General features: G+C 49.3%; 1 protein-coding gene across 3 annotated transcripts in view; it reads right to left on the reverse strand.

The window, feature by feature from the left end:
• The window catches only part of pHCl-1 (pH-sensitive chloride channel 1), a 104,329-nt gene that overhangs the window by 58,696 nt on the left and 33,207 nt on the right, over positions 1–12,426 (reverse strand). The window lies entirely within an intron of this gene.

Here is a 12,426-nt window from a genome sequence, read left to right on the forward strand (position 1 = left end):
AAGTCTGGTGTTTGAGGTAAACTTCAGGCACTCACCGCGCCGAGGTAGCTGATGCCGGTCAATCCCGTAGCTGCCATCCAGTGTTACGAACTTTGTACCGCTGCACCACGATTACGGCTTTGTGGTCCCGTAGCGCTCGTCACCCGTTTCGTGACAGAGCGTTGGTAGCGAAGACTCCGAGCCTGGCGTCGATGAGAATAACAAAAGGGACTTTATACATTATATACAGGTTATCATACAGGACATGAACGGGTCGGCACTGGGGCCGAGTGCTCACAACAAACGCGACTGTTCTCGCACGGCGACGTCTGGCGAAAACGCGTGACACATCTCACCCCAGTCGGGAGCGACACTGTCTCCCGGTGGGTCGGCGGATCCTGTTTTCGAGGCGGCCTCCTCGCCGCTTTATAATCCCCGAGAATCATTGTCACTCAAACGGCCCAATACAAAGTCAGCACACGACGGTCGTCCGAGGGGTCCAACCAGCGACCGCGCTGGCCACCCGGTTCAAAGTTCGCGCGCGCGGTGACCTCCAGGCAAAGGGAGGTGCGGCGCCGGGCTGTCTGGCACACGCTGACACGTCCAAACACGCTGCTCGCCGAGGCTTCTCCCGCAGGACAGCGCTGCCTGACGGCTCAGCATCTTGCCTTTTCAAGGGAGAATTTGGGCGCTCGCAGGATAAATTCTGCATCTTGCAGATTCGGAATCCGGGCTTGTGGTAATGGCACAACAGTATGCAAGGCACACTTTGGTCGTCACCTTAAAGCACAGGGGCACGTATGTGCCTTGTTCATTTTTTTTTAAAGGGCAGCTCTTAAGTGCCCATTCCTGCGTTGAGCGTAGGCGTCGGCGTAAACGAGCACAGCGAAGGATAAAAGCGAACGCGGAGTGCAGCGGAGGATGAAAGACTGCAATAGCGAAGGGAGCGCGAGGAGCAAAACGGAGGAGGAAGGCATGGCGAAAGCGTGAGGAGAAAAGCGTAGTGCCGCACGTGTCACCTTAAGGCTCGCGCCAGACGGGCTCTAAGGTGACGACCGCTACGAGATATGGCAACAGAATAGCACGCCATCGTCTCACCCGGCGAGCTCGTCGACCGATACCGTAAATGGAAACAAAGCGCTGCATGAGCGGAGGTCTGTCTGCGGCGGCTGCTGTGAATCGCGCCCACGCGTAACCCACGCGCTGCCTCTCGCGATCTCCAGATTATCGAGGCACTTGCGCCACACTTTGCTCCGCCTGCAACGTGCAGCACGAGACGGATAGTCCGCTCCAGCCAACATATCGCGAAATGAAAACACGTACGGAGCTGCACCTAAATTTCGCCTTAGGTAGTGTCTAATCAACGGTGAATTTTTTTATTGCCGGTCACCGATATAGCACACATTAACTAAAAATACAATACTAAAATTATATAACAAGAAATACCAAATCAGTACACACAGCTTCTCTGCCAGAATTTGAACTATGCTACACCAGCTGGGTCAAGTTTCTACCGTACTGGAATATACAGTATGAACCATCATTCCAGCTGAACTGGCATCTAACATTCCCAGAGCGTTGTCGAGGTTTCTACGTTTGACCGCCAGTGAGGAATGCATTGTCGCTCTCTTTGAATCTCTGCATTTCCACAAAAAGTGTCACACAGTCGCGTAACAAGTGTCGGGTCGGTAGCGCACCCAGTTCACTGTGAAAGCCCAGCATGATTGTACCTCATAGTCTCCTTTAAAGCGCCGGCGTGGAAAATAAATGGCATAGAAAGGGAAGTCAGGGAGGGAATTGATGGCGAAACGCCGAAATTTCCCCGTTCTGCCCTATTCTTGAAGCTGATAGGAGACTTGTGCAGGTTTTACAATGCACGCAGATCCTGTAATTCGGGAGGATAGCTACTATTAAAGCATGGAAAAACTGAAACTATTCGCTATGACACATCCTTGCCTCGGTGCCTGTTATGCACTGAAGGCCCTGCACATTATCTGCAAGGCAACGCATATCAGGCATGCATATTAGAGACCGAACTGCTTCATGAAAGCAGTTGCTGCCCCGACGAAGACGACAAGTCCACTCGTAGAAGCGTAGCTCCAGCGACATTCCTTGTTCGACCACTGTTACTTATAAAGCGTCTGTTACAATTGTGGTTCAGAGGGATTGACTGAAAAAGTTGCTTCGTAACAGAAAGTAGAGAGCCTTTCACCACAAACGGGCCGATATACACACGTGTTAGTCCGAAAAAATAAAGCTATTATGAGGTAAGCTTTAACTCGGAGAACCTGCGTCGCCACGTAGGACTTTGGCAGCTAATAATAACTTTAAGACCACAGCAACTAAAACCAAGTCCTGGACCGTGCTACTGGCTCCATCAATATGCAAGGAATCAAATGTACTAGGTTAATTTTTGGCCGACAGTAGAAGGATGGACAGTCGTGAATCCAAGGGACCATATGCTCACTGAGTTCTTAAGCTAGAATTGTTCGTAAAAAAAAAAAAGCTTCAGCAAATATTGCTGATGGGCATATCACTAACGAAAGCGGTGGTACAATGGCAAAATACCCTTAGGATGTCAAAGCTTCGCGAATTTAGCCCAAGTTCACTATTACCAAAAGAAAAAATTCGCAGTTTCACCCGAAGAGGATAGCATTGACAGCGATATCATCGTTTAGCAGTGTGCTCGAGCTCATTGGCCGGTGTTATATGCCTAGCGACATGCTGGCGCGGCACAGCGGGTAACGCATCTGCGCAGCAGTAATGGCTTCCAGGTCGCTACCAGGCGTCTCACAACGTAGGCCTGAAGAAGAGCGTTGCCAGCGGCGCTGCAGGTGACCCGCATCGACAGTGCACGAGATGCATCGGTAGGGAAAACGTCCGTAGTTTCAAATTTACTGCCCCCAGAGACAAGTGCATATGCTAAGCCGCTGTACCGCTATGTGCATAACATGTTGTGGTATCAATGGTATGGACATAGCTGCAAACCATGAACACTATAGCGTTTCTACGTACAACACTCTTGCCAGCTGTGGAAGCGAGAACGTTGCCCACGCTTTTACAGTGAAACGCAGTGCGCATTTCTCGTGTCTCTGAGCACATTCTAAGCATGAACGCGCAGGCCGCTTATGCGCCCCCTACCACAACAGCATGGCGGCGACAGCGGCGGCGCCGACGGCGCGAACGCGCCTTCATTGTCCCTATAACTGCTATCGCAATAAAAGAATTCACTGGATTTCGTCGTACCATTCTAGCACTGTCGCATATGAGGAGGTGCGCGATAGTACTTGTATTTATAAGAGTTCACCGCCTCATTTCTCAATTCCAGATTACATGTTTAGACCGTGAATAAGCCGTATCTTGTTCGCATCAGTAGTCCACAAGCTTTTGTCGTTGACTGTAAAAGTGGCGCTGTACACACGATACTATAAGTTTATACGAACTGTCAAGATCGCCAGCGCGGTGACTGCGGGCGTGCTCATTGCAGGGCGCCGCGGCAAGTGATGTGGCTAACATAGGTGAACATTGGTTCCCTAATGCTGAGAGACCTATGGAACGGCTTATCGTTCTCGTCGTTACCACGTGACACAAGCTCACGACGTGCTGCCACTACAGCCTAATCGCAATGTGCTCAATACAGATGGCACAATGCAAACCAGTTCCACTTCAGATGGCGCTGCAGCTGTTTCAGTATAAAGGTTGATTGAAGCTGTAAATAGACAACCTAGAGTCATCAAAAAGAAAGTGGTAGAAAAAGAGGCGATAAATTGGATGGAAGAAAACGGAAGCAAAACGTCCACGAAGAATTACAAATACGACAAGAAAAAGATCAAGAGATGCAATCTATACGATAATATAAAGGGCCGTGACATACGATAAGAATCCGGCACTTGCTGCCCGAAAACAAAAACATACCGGAACAACCATTCACAACATAATGATGGATGTGTCTGCTGCAGCAAATGATCCGGCACGACATCGTAATAGATCGCCAGGGTATTCCCCAAACGAGAACCGTATACGGAACGTCCACTTTGCGGAAGCGCTGGCATTCAAAGCAGCTGGAATCATTACCTAGTCGGCAGTCATGATAAGCAACAGCCGTTTAGAGTATTGGTGGCAAAAAACAAAACAACAACAACAAGAAATTCATAGAGCCGGAGTCGTTACAACTATCGGTAATTGTGCAATATAGGAGAGGTTTTAATTAATAGGGGGAAGTTCGAGGCGAGATAAGCAAAATGCAAGTCTACAATAGGTGTATATAGTACCTGATTAGCTCAAGCAAGCTAGGTATTTACCGCCTCGTATTGAAAGGGATGCCTATAGATATCATCATCATGTTCATTTAACAGTTACCGACGGCGTCCGCATGGGATTCGATGAAAGTATACAACATTATACGTGGCCGCATATGCATTTTTGTTTTCACTCTAGTGAGATGTGTGCTCACTCTTGATAACGTCTAAGTGTCGAAGCAGAACAGCCCCAAGTTTTTACTCCATAATAAGCAATCTGGCATCAATGCGCCCGTCACCATGCAGTATAGGAGGCTGAGTAGCGTGACCAAATTACTATCGACAAATGTACTATCTTTGTGGTTAATTCACAGGCTCAAGATATCAAGCTAACACGAACAATTTCTCAAAGTACAAAAATAAAAAGGACAGCTAGAATGCTTTTAAAAAACGTTGCAAGGACAGACAAAATAAAATAAGACCAAAAAAAAAAGAAAATAAAAAGGAAAAGCAGTCAAGGCAAATTAACCTGGAACAGTAACTCGAAATTTATTCTCAATGAAACCTCGTACGAAGTCGTAGAAAAATCCTCGAATAACACGTAACTACTGTGATGATGAAAAATATCCGAGATCGGGACTACCTTCTGATAGTGTTTGTGCGTGCCTACGTGGCTACAACTACACTAGGAAATGAACACTCGAACCTCTATATAAGGGGTTTCATGCGACGTGGCGAAACAGTTGAAGGATTCGCCCTCCACTCCCTATAGGTTACACTACTGCCAGCACAGGTAGCCAACTTGCTTGTTACTTCCCCGTAAGTTAATTTCTGTTGCGCTTGTCACAGAACGTGCCGAAAACCTGCCTCTTACCTGCTGATTACAGCTCTGAAGATCGCGTGCGGGGCAAATTGTCTTTCGTGCAGCACGACCGAGTTTTCCAGCCAGTGTTGGCCCATCGCTCGGTCGCCGGCCTTACACTAATTTTATTGTTAACGTATTCCCATTATACCCATTTGCGCAACGACGAATGACCGCAATTCAGTGGTATTTACTCCTCCTGCTGCGGGCTAGGGACCAGCTCGTCTTGGGAAGAAGGGCAATATGGAAAGCCGCTCCTCTTATACACGGTCGATAACATATCGAGGCACTTCTTTCGCAACGCTTTCTTCGGTGATGACGACTACGAAGCTATTCCTTTTCTGCTTAGAGCATCCCCGGTGCCGGAATAGTAGACACACACGCAACTCGCTCATCTGCTCAGAAGAGCTGCGAACGGCTTACTGCGCATGCTCAGAACACAAGTTTGTCCGCATGCGGTGGGCTGCCGATTCGGTGGGCTGCAAGAATTCCTGCACACGCAGGGCTGTTGCACGCACGCTCCCAAGGAACACCGGAACGCTTTACAATCTCTTGCATCCAGGAAACGCATATTCGGCTAGCAGGACAAAAACTTTACCTGGTTTGGTTCGAGTTCGTTACGTGGCTAAAGTTATTGCTTGCTTTCCTGCTTGAGCCGTTGCAAATGCACATAACTTTGTTTGAAAGCATCTGAAATCAAAATCTGTGAAGTGCAAGACATTAATATTTCAGTGCAAGGCTTTCTTGGCATAGATCCTGGAACTTTGGTGTCCATTTTTTTCTTCTCGATTGCGCAAGTGCACATCGATGGCATAAAGTTTTGCGTAGGCTTACGTAGTGCCCAATTTGAACCACAAATCCCGCACCCTTTCTGCGCATTTAAATATAATAAATATCTGAATCAGCCCAGGTAGACTATGGTGTTTGATTAAAGGTTGTGCGCTTCATGTGTTCTTAGCTGACGCACGTGATCTAAGCGCTTGCGCACAATAGTAAGCGATTTAACCGCGCGGAAATCGTCAGCACGGGGTCTCTCGGCAGCACCAATCAGAAAGAAGCAATCGACGTCATAAGAAGTATATAAAATTGGCTGCATAAAACCATTTCTGATAGTTGTGAATGGCAGATGCGGAAAAAGAAGAATACAAATGACCGGAAACCATGGGCACGCGTCGTAATCTGTAAATGAAGATACCCGCACATTATAACTACCATGTGTTGTACTTCAACACCTCCATCTTCAACGCTAAAATGCCTACATGTCAAGGAATCAGAGATGTATCTTGCCCAATTTTTTTTGTTTTGCCACATTAGTAAGAATAATGTTAATATATGTTTAATTGTTAAGTAAATATAACTTATTCAAAGAGCAAGTGGTGTATACGAAATATATTGTGAAAATCTCGATGCCTTTGTTCACGGCCATAGCTACATTTACAAAGCTACAACGAACACGGAGCGGCATTAACATTCGGGCATCGAGAAGTTTTCCAGAGCATTTTACGAAAGTTATTTTCTTTCCGTTAACTCCAGATACAGGAATGGTCGAAGAGCAGCCCCTGTTCTTAGTACATCACAGTGTCGTTCAAACTATTTCTTGTAAACGACATATCTAGAGAAAGCTAAACACAGAAGTACAGAAATTAGTACTTTGTGAAAGACTGCCAATGGATGAATATTATTAAAGTGCTGGTCCAAGGGCTTAGAATCTATTTCAACATAAAGCAGCAGCAAAAGTTTAAATTAAATGCAGGTGGTTTTACGTGCCAAAACCACAATTTGATTATGGCGCACGCCGTAGTGAGGGGCTCTAAATTCATTACGACCACCTGTGGCTCTTAGCCATGCAACCAATGCACGATAGACGGGCGTTTTTGCATTTCACTCTCATCTAAATGCGGCCGCAGAGGCTGGGATTCGATCCCGCGTCCTCGGACTTACTTGCTCAACGCCATAGCAACTACGTCACCAAGCGGACATGCAGTCGCAAAACAAAGGAACGCGGCTCGAACATTCCACTACAGACAATACAGCCCTCGCTGCGCCGCTAAAACGCGAGCTCCTCTCCTGGGATTGCAGTTGGGACAGCAGCGTCAGTTTCGCGACTAACTGTTTCAGTGCTTTGTCGTCGAGATCAGAGTAACGGCTCGATTCTATTTGCTCGGTCCTTCGCTCTCGCGCGTCGCTCGTCGCGGGTAAACAAATTAGCCCGGGTAATTAGATCAGTCGATCTCGTAGTGGAGCCAGCGCGTCACCCGGGGAAATCAAGCGCGACGTTTTTCCCGCGCCCTCGAGGAGAAAAACGCGAGCGATAAGACGGAGAGTTGTAGGGAGGGAGATTTGTAGAACACCGGGCGACATTGTGAGCTGGAAAGAACATTCAAATGCCAGCGGAAAAAAGAAAGATCTGTGATATCTGGGTTGTACACGCACTATATCGGTGGCGCGAGGCACGCGCCAAACGTAGTGAAAAAAGTTTCAACTATAGCGCTTCGCGGTCAAACACTGCTGAGAGCTAGGCGACATAACCTGCCGAACACAAACATTGCATCAGATGAAACTTGTTACTTGTGCCGTGCGAAAACCCAAATATGAGGTTACACGTTACGCAAGATAAAATAAAGACTAGTTTACGTTGTTTACATAGTAACGCAGAAGCCACCGCGGCGGGTTTGTTGAACTCTGTTGTTCGATGCACGGAGTCGAGCATCAGAATCACTTTATTCTATCAGAAAAAAAGCGAGGGTATACGTGAGCTCAGCTGTGTCTAAATCAATGCGGTAGAAGCAGAGTGACACGAAACATCAGAAACCTAGTGGACAAAGCGTGGACAACGAATGTGTTGACAAAGAATGCAGGAATAGGTCAAGAAAGCTGGCAACCAAGTGCAGGACAATTCACCGTGTATATAGACAACCAGAAGTCATCAAAAAGGAAGTGAGAGAAACAGAAACAGTAAATTGGATACACAGGGCGGAAACTAAAACGACCGTGGAGATTTACAAAAATGGCAAGAAAATAATTAGAAGGTAAAATCGCCACAACACCAGGGTGCATGGCTTTGCTATCTGGAGCTTGAGCTGGTTCCCTTCGAAAACTTTACCCGAGCAAATAAATACTCGCAACAGGATGAGGCATGTGTCCACTGTAGCAAAAATACCGAGGCAACTCCGCGCATCCTAACGGAATGCGAAGGTAACGTTCCAGCGGAACCCGTAGGTAACGTACACATTCCAGAATTGCTGGGATTTAAAGTGGATGGAAGCAGTAACCGGTCAGAAGTCGAGATAAGCAACAGACGACTGGAGTATTGGTAGAAAATAAGCAGGAAAGAGATTGATAGGACCGGGTCCGTTAAAGGCATAGGCAATATGTTTTTTTTTTCTTCTTCAAACTCTCTTTGTCTGCCTTGTAGTGTTAATGGTAAAAAGGTAGATAAAGCAGTTTTCGAGCAGAGAAATAGGATTAAGGAGATGTAGGCAAAACGATGGACTGAAAAGCATGTATAGCATGCCGTAGATCAAACAGTATAGGTGTGTATTTGTCAAGGCTCTGTTTCAAAGGAGACGGCAGCAAATCTTCATCATCCCAGGCACGGTGCCTCTCTGCGCGCGCCCTGCCTCTCACGGGTTGAGGGAGTAGAAGGTTCTTAAGGAGGGAGGTGAAAAATTTGGGTACAGTGCAGCGCAGTAACTGTCTCTCAGTAGAGGCCCACGTTGCTCAGGAGGCAGGGGGAAATGAAAGTAGAGCATGTGGGAGGGCATCAGAGGCAGCAGCATGTCGCGGAAAGGCGACGTAGTTAGAGGCGGTCGGCAAGGCCGACGGCCTCGGCGGAAGTCGGGAGCGCGCGTAGCAGCGGCCTGTGGCGCGCGCATAGAGACGCCCCGTGGTCGAGGAAGAAGGAGAACTGGGTCGGACAAGCGCGTCTGAGTGCCCCTCTGTGTCGCCGAAAGCGGCGCCCCGGCCGCGCTGGCCTCTACTCTGCAGTGGCCGGCCTTGACGAAGCCCTAACGTAGCGCGGTGTCTCAGCGTGTGAAATGAAACTCCAGCGTTTAGGCACGGACGCGTGGCCCACGCAGCGCAGTTGCGCTACGCCGGCAAAAAAATAGACACTAATACAGTCTGGCGCAGTCAGCGTGATTGGCGGCGTTCGGCGCGCTTTGACGCGAGAATAGAACATGGCACATGTCCAATCCCACACCGAAGCCGCTTGACCGGAATGCATCGCGCGCCTATTGTTCGGGTGGATCGAATAGAGCGTCCTCAGTTTGCGCCTTCGCCAAAGAAAAATTGGCTGCGGCTAACTCTGGATATGCAGAGCGAAAGCTTGATATGGCCTGGTTAAGTCTTGGTTTTTCTTGGTTAACGTCTGATTTAGCTGTAATTATTATACTTAGGTATACCATCATCGTTAAGCGAGGTATGACGGCTGTACCAAAGTCGGTGGCTAGACATGACTGTGATTAGGCTTGGGTAGACACGCATCGTTCGATGGTGCGACGCCTGTTGTGCCACAGGGAAAGCGTAAGTGCTAGACATGCAAAGAGACGCGGCGAACATGCGCAGCGTCGAAGCACAAGCGGACAGGACGCGAACGAGATCACTACATCGATTTCGACGGTGCGACGCCTGTTGCATTCCGGACCCTCTCCAGTGAAACAGCTCGCCGGGCGATATCCGCTGGGTGGTCAGACGCCGCTTGGTGACGAGACGCCCCAACGCTCAGAGAAGACGGTCCGACCTAGCTCTCATCCATGGCCAAGCTCTGACGTGCCGAGTGCGGCGCTCCTCTTAGCCAGGTGCGCAGTGAGTCACGTGGTCAGGCGGCGAACCCAGTTGCGGAGGGCGCATGCGCCAAGCCGGCGGCGGCGGCGTAGCTCGGCGCGGCGAGTCACGTGATGCGTTGCCAAGGCTAAAGAGCAGCTTCGGTCTAATTAAGGTCAAATTGCTGGCGAATGTGAAACTCGGCTCGACACGGTTAGTAAAGGTTTCACTTTAAAAAGCGCTCGCTCATCTCACACTCTAGAGCATGGGCTGCGTTATAGAGTACACTCTAGCCGCACTGCTGCAAGCCACGTTCAATGCGTGACGACAGGGCACAAATCTTCGACGATCCTGGTGTCGCCGGCGCGACGTATCCGACTTCTCCGGCCGCTGCCTGGCGCACGCTGAGAACGCCAGACTATAAATTGCTCCCGAGGGATTCGTAATGGCAACATGCCGCTGCGTCGAAAGGCAGCTGGCGACGTTCAACAGAGGAAACGCAAGCGCGCCGAGGCTGTGCGCGTTCGAAGGGCCAATGCGAGTGGCGACGGGCGTTAAACACGCGCCACCCACGCCAGGATGACGGCGGAAGCTCGCGAGGCCAGTTTCGCCCAAATGCGTCATACGTATCGTGCCCGACAGGAGCCGCAGGACATCGAACAGCACTTAGAAGTCTTATAGCAGAAGAGAGTTGCCCAACACAAATGCGTGGCTGCCGAGACTTGTGAAGAAAACAACGAGCGACTCCTGTATACATTGCAGGTCGCCCAAGGAGACTCGACGGGCATCATCGTAATCGCGCGTGAAAAATAATATGGTTATGGTAAAAAAGTAAGTGAACAATAAACACGAGAAAGAGGCAGGATAAGGGCATATAATCAACATTTAATCATTGAATCACTTGAACAACAGCCACGTACGTCGACGTTGTCTTCTTTAGCACGGGCACTTGGTCGATACTTTCCTTTTACGTCCGAATCTCAGCCGACGTTGTCATGTATATCATTCATCACAGATCAATTTGATTGACACAAATTGTTGTTTCTGCCACTGTAGCGCTAAATAGCTACCGCGAGGTTTGAACCGGCACTGAGGTTGTAACGGTGGTTTACCCTAATGGTGCTTCTTCAACCGAGTGCTTTTGCGCCGAGTGCTTCGTCATTTGCGACTTTTTCCCGTATTAGTGCGTCCTTATCCTGAATCTACGAGATAAAGGTTAAACATAATGCGCCTTCACACCCACTTAGGTAGCCATCCATACAACGAGTAGACATGATTTTGTTGAGGTAGGCGTGCGTTTCTGCAGACGTGAAATACCTTAAGCTACCATTGTTTCCGAGCAGAAAAAGCACTGCGAGGCAATCACTCTGCGCTCTTGTCGCATCTCTATCGATTGATACTCTAAAGCTACGCGATAAACCTACACGGTGCTATTTAGGACGCACAGATACAGAAGGCGGAAGGGAATCACCACGTAGTTTGCTATCTCTGTTATACATGGGCGAGCAGGTGCGAGGCGCCGAGAGTACAGTGAGAATCGATTGCAGAGAATGAAACAACAGCGCCGCGAACGCCCACAGCTCCGGCTGCGCGGCTCAATTCCGGTTCGCTGAACGTCCCGCTGTAATACTGCGCTTCCCGTCGTCGCTTTGTTGACACTGGCGGCGTGTCAACACAGCCGCGCCTCAATTGCATCTGCGACGGCCGACCTTCCGTCAGTCGACGAACGGAAGGTGCTTCCGAGAGGATCGCCTTGCCAACCGCGCTTGCAGGACGAACGTCAGCGTTTCACGCCTACGGGGGGGAAAGCCTGCAGGCATTTCGGGACAAACTGCTCACGCGGAGTTGCTCTATGGTTTCCACTGCACTAGCGACGGAAAGGTCGCGCAGTGATAACGTCACACGGTATCCGAATTTGGTGCGTGTGAGCTGTGTGTGAATGGTTCTTTCTTTCTTTCTTTCTTTCTTTCTTTCTTTCTTTCTTTCTTTCTTTCTTTCTTACTTTCTTTGTGTGTGTGTGTGTGTGTGTGCGTGTGTGTAGGGGGTGGGGGGTGAGTGGGCCGGTGCAAGGGGTTGGATGCGTGCGTCTATCAACGTTGCTTTGCACGCGGTCTAGGCGAAAATGTAGCGGTAAGGTGGTAAGGCAGAAGCCCTGCTGTTCGGTAAGTGGCAAACGGACAATCAGATGCATCCAGGAGTTCCGAAACCTCGTGTTCCAAAATTGTGAGTAGCCTTGTATAAAGCAGCACATGTTTCGTGTCACTCTGCTTCCAGCGCCTGGATTTTGAAACGGCTAAGCTCACGTATGGGCAACCAGCGCTAAAGCTTCGCGTGCCGACAGCAGCGCCGTAACACACAGCCTAGCGAGCGGTAGACACAGTTTCCAGTAGCACACGCAGTGATTTCGTGTCAGCAAATTCACCGATTGTCTTGAGTCACACTTTTCACGGCTCCTCATACGGCAGGGAACCGACGTGCTAGGACGTAGCAGCGCATGCGCTCTACGCAGCGCGCATGGCCATGGACAGAACTTGGCTGGCCGCATCGGGCTAGACAAACATCGATACAGGCGCACGTTTCTTA

This window comes from Dermacentor albipictus, chromosome 4 (genome assembly GCF_038994185.2).
Source record: "Dermacentor albipictus isolate Rhodes 1998 colony chromosome 4, USDA_Dalb.pri_finalv2, whole genome shotgun sequence".
In the NCBI taxonomy this organism is placed as follows: Eukaryota; Metazoa; Arthropoda; class Arachnida; order Ixodida; family Ixodidae; genus Dermacentor; species Dermacentor albipictus.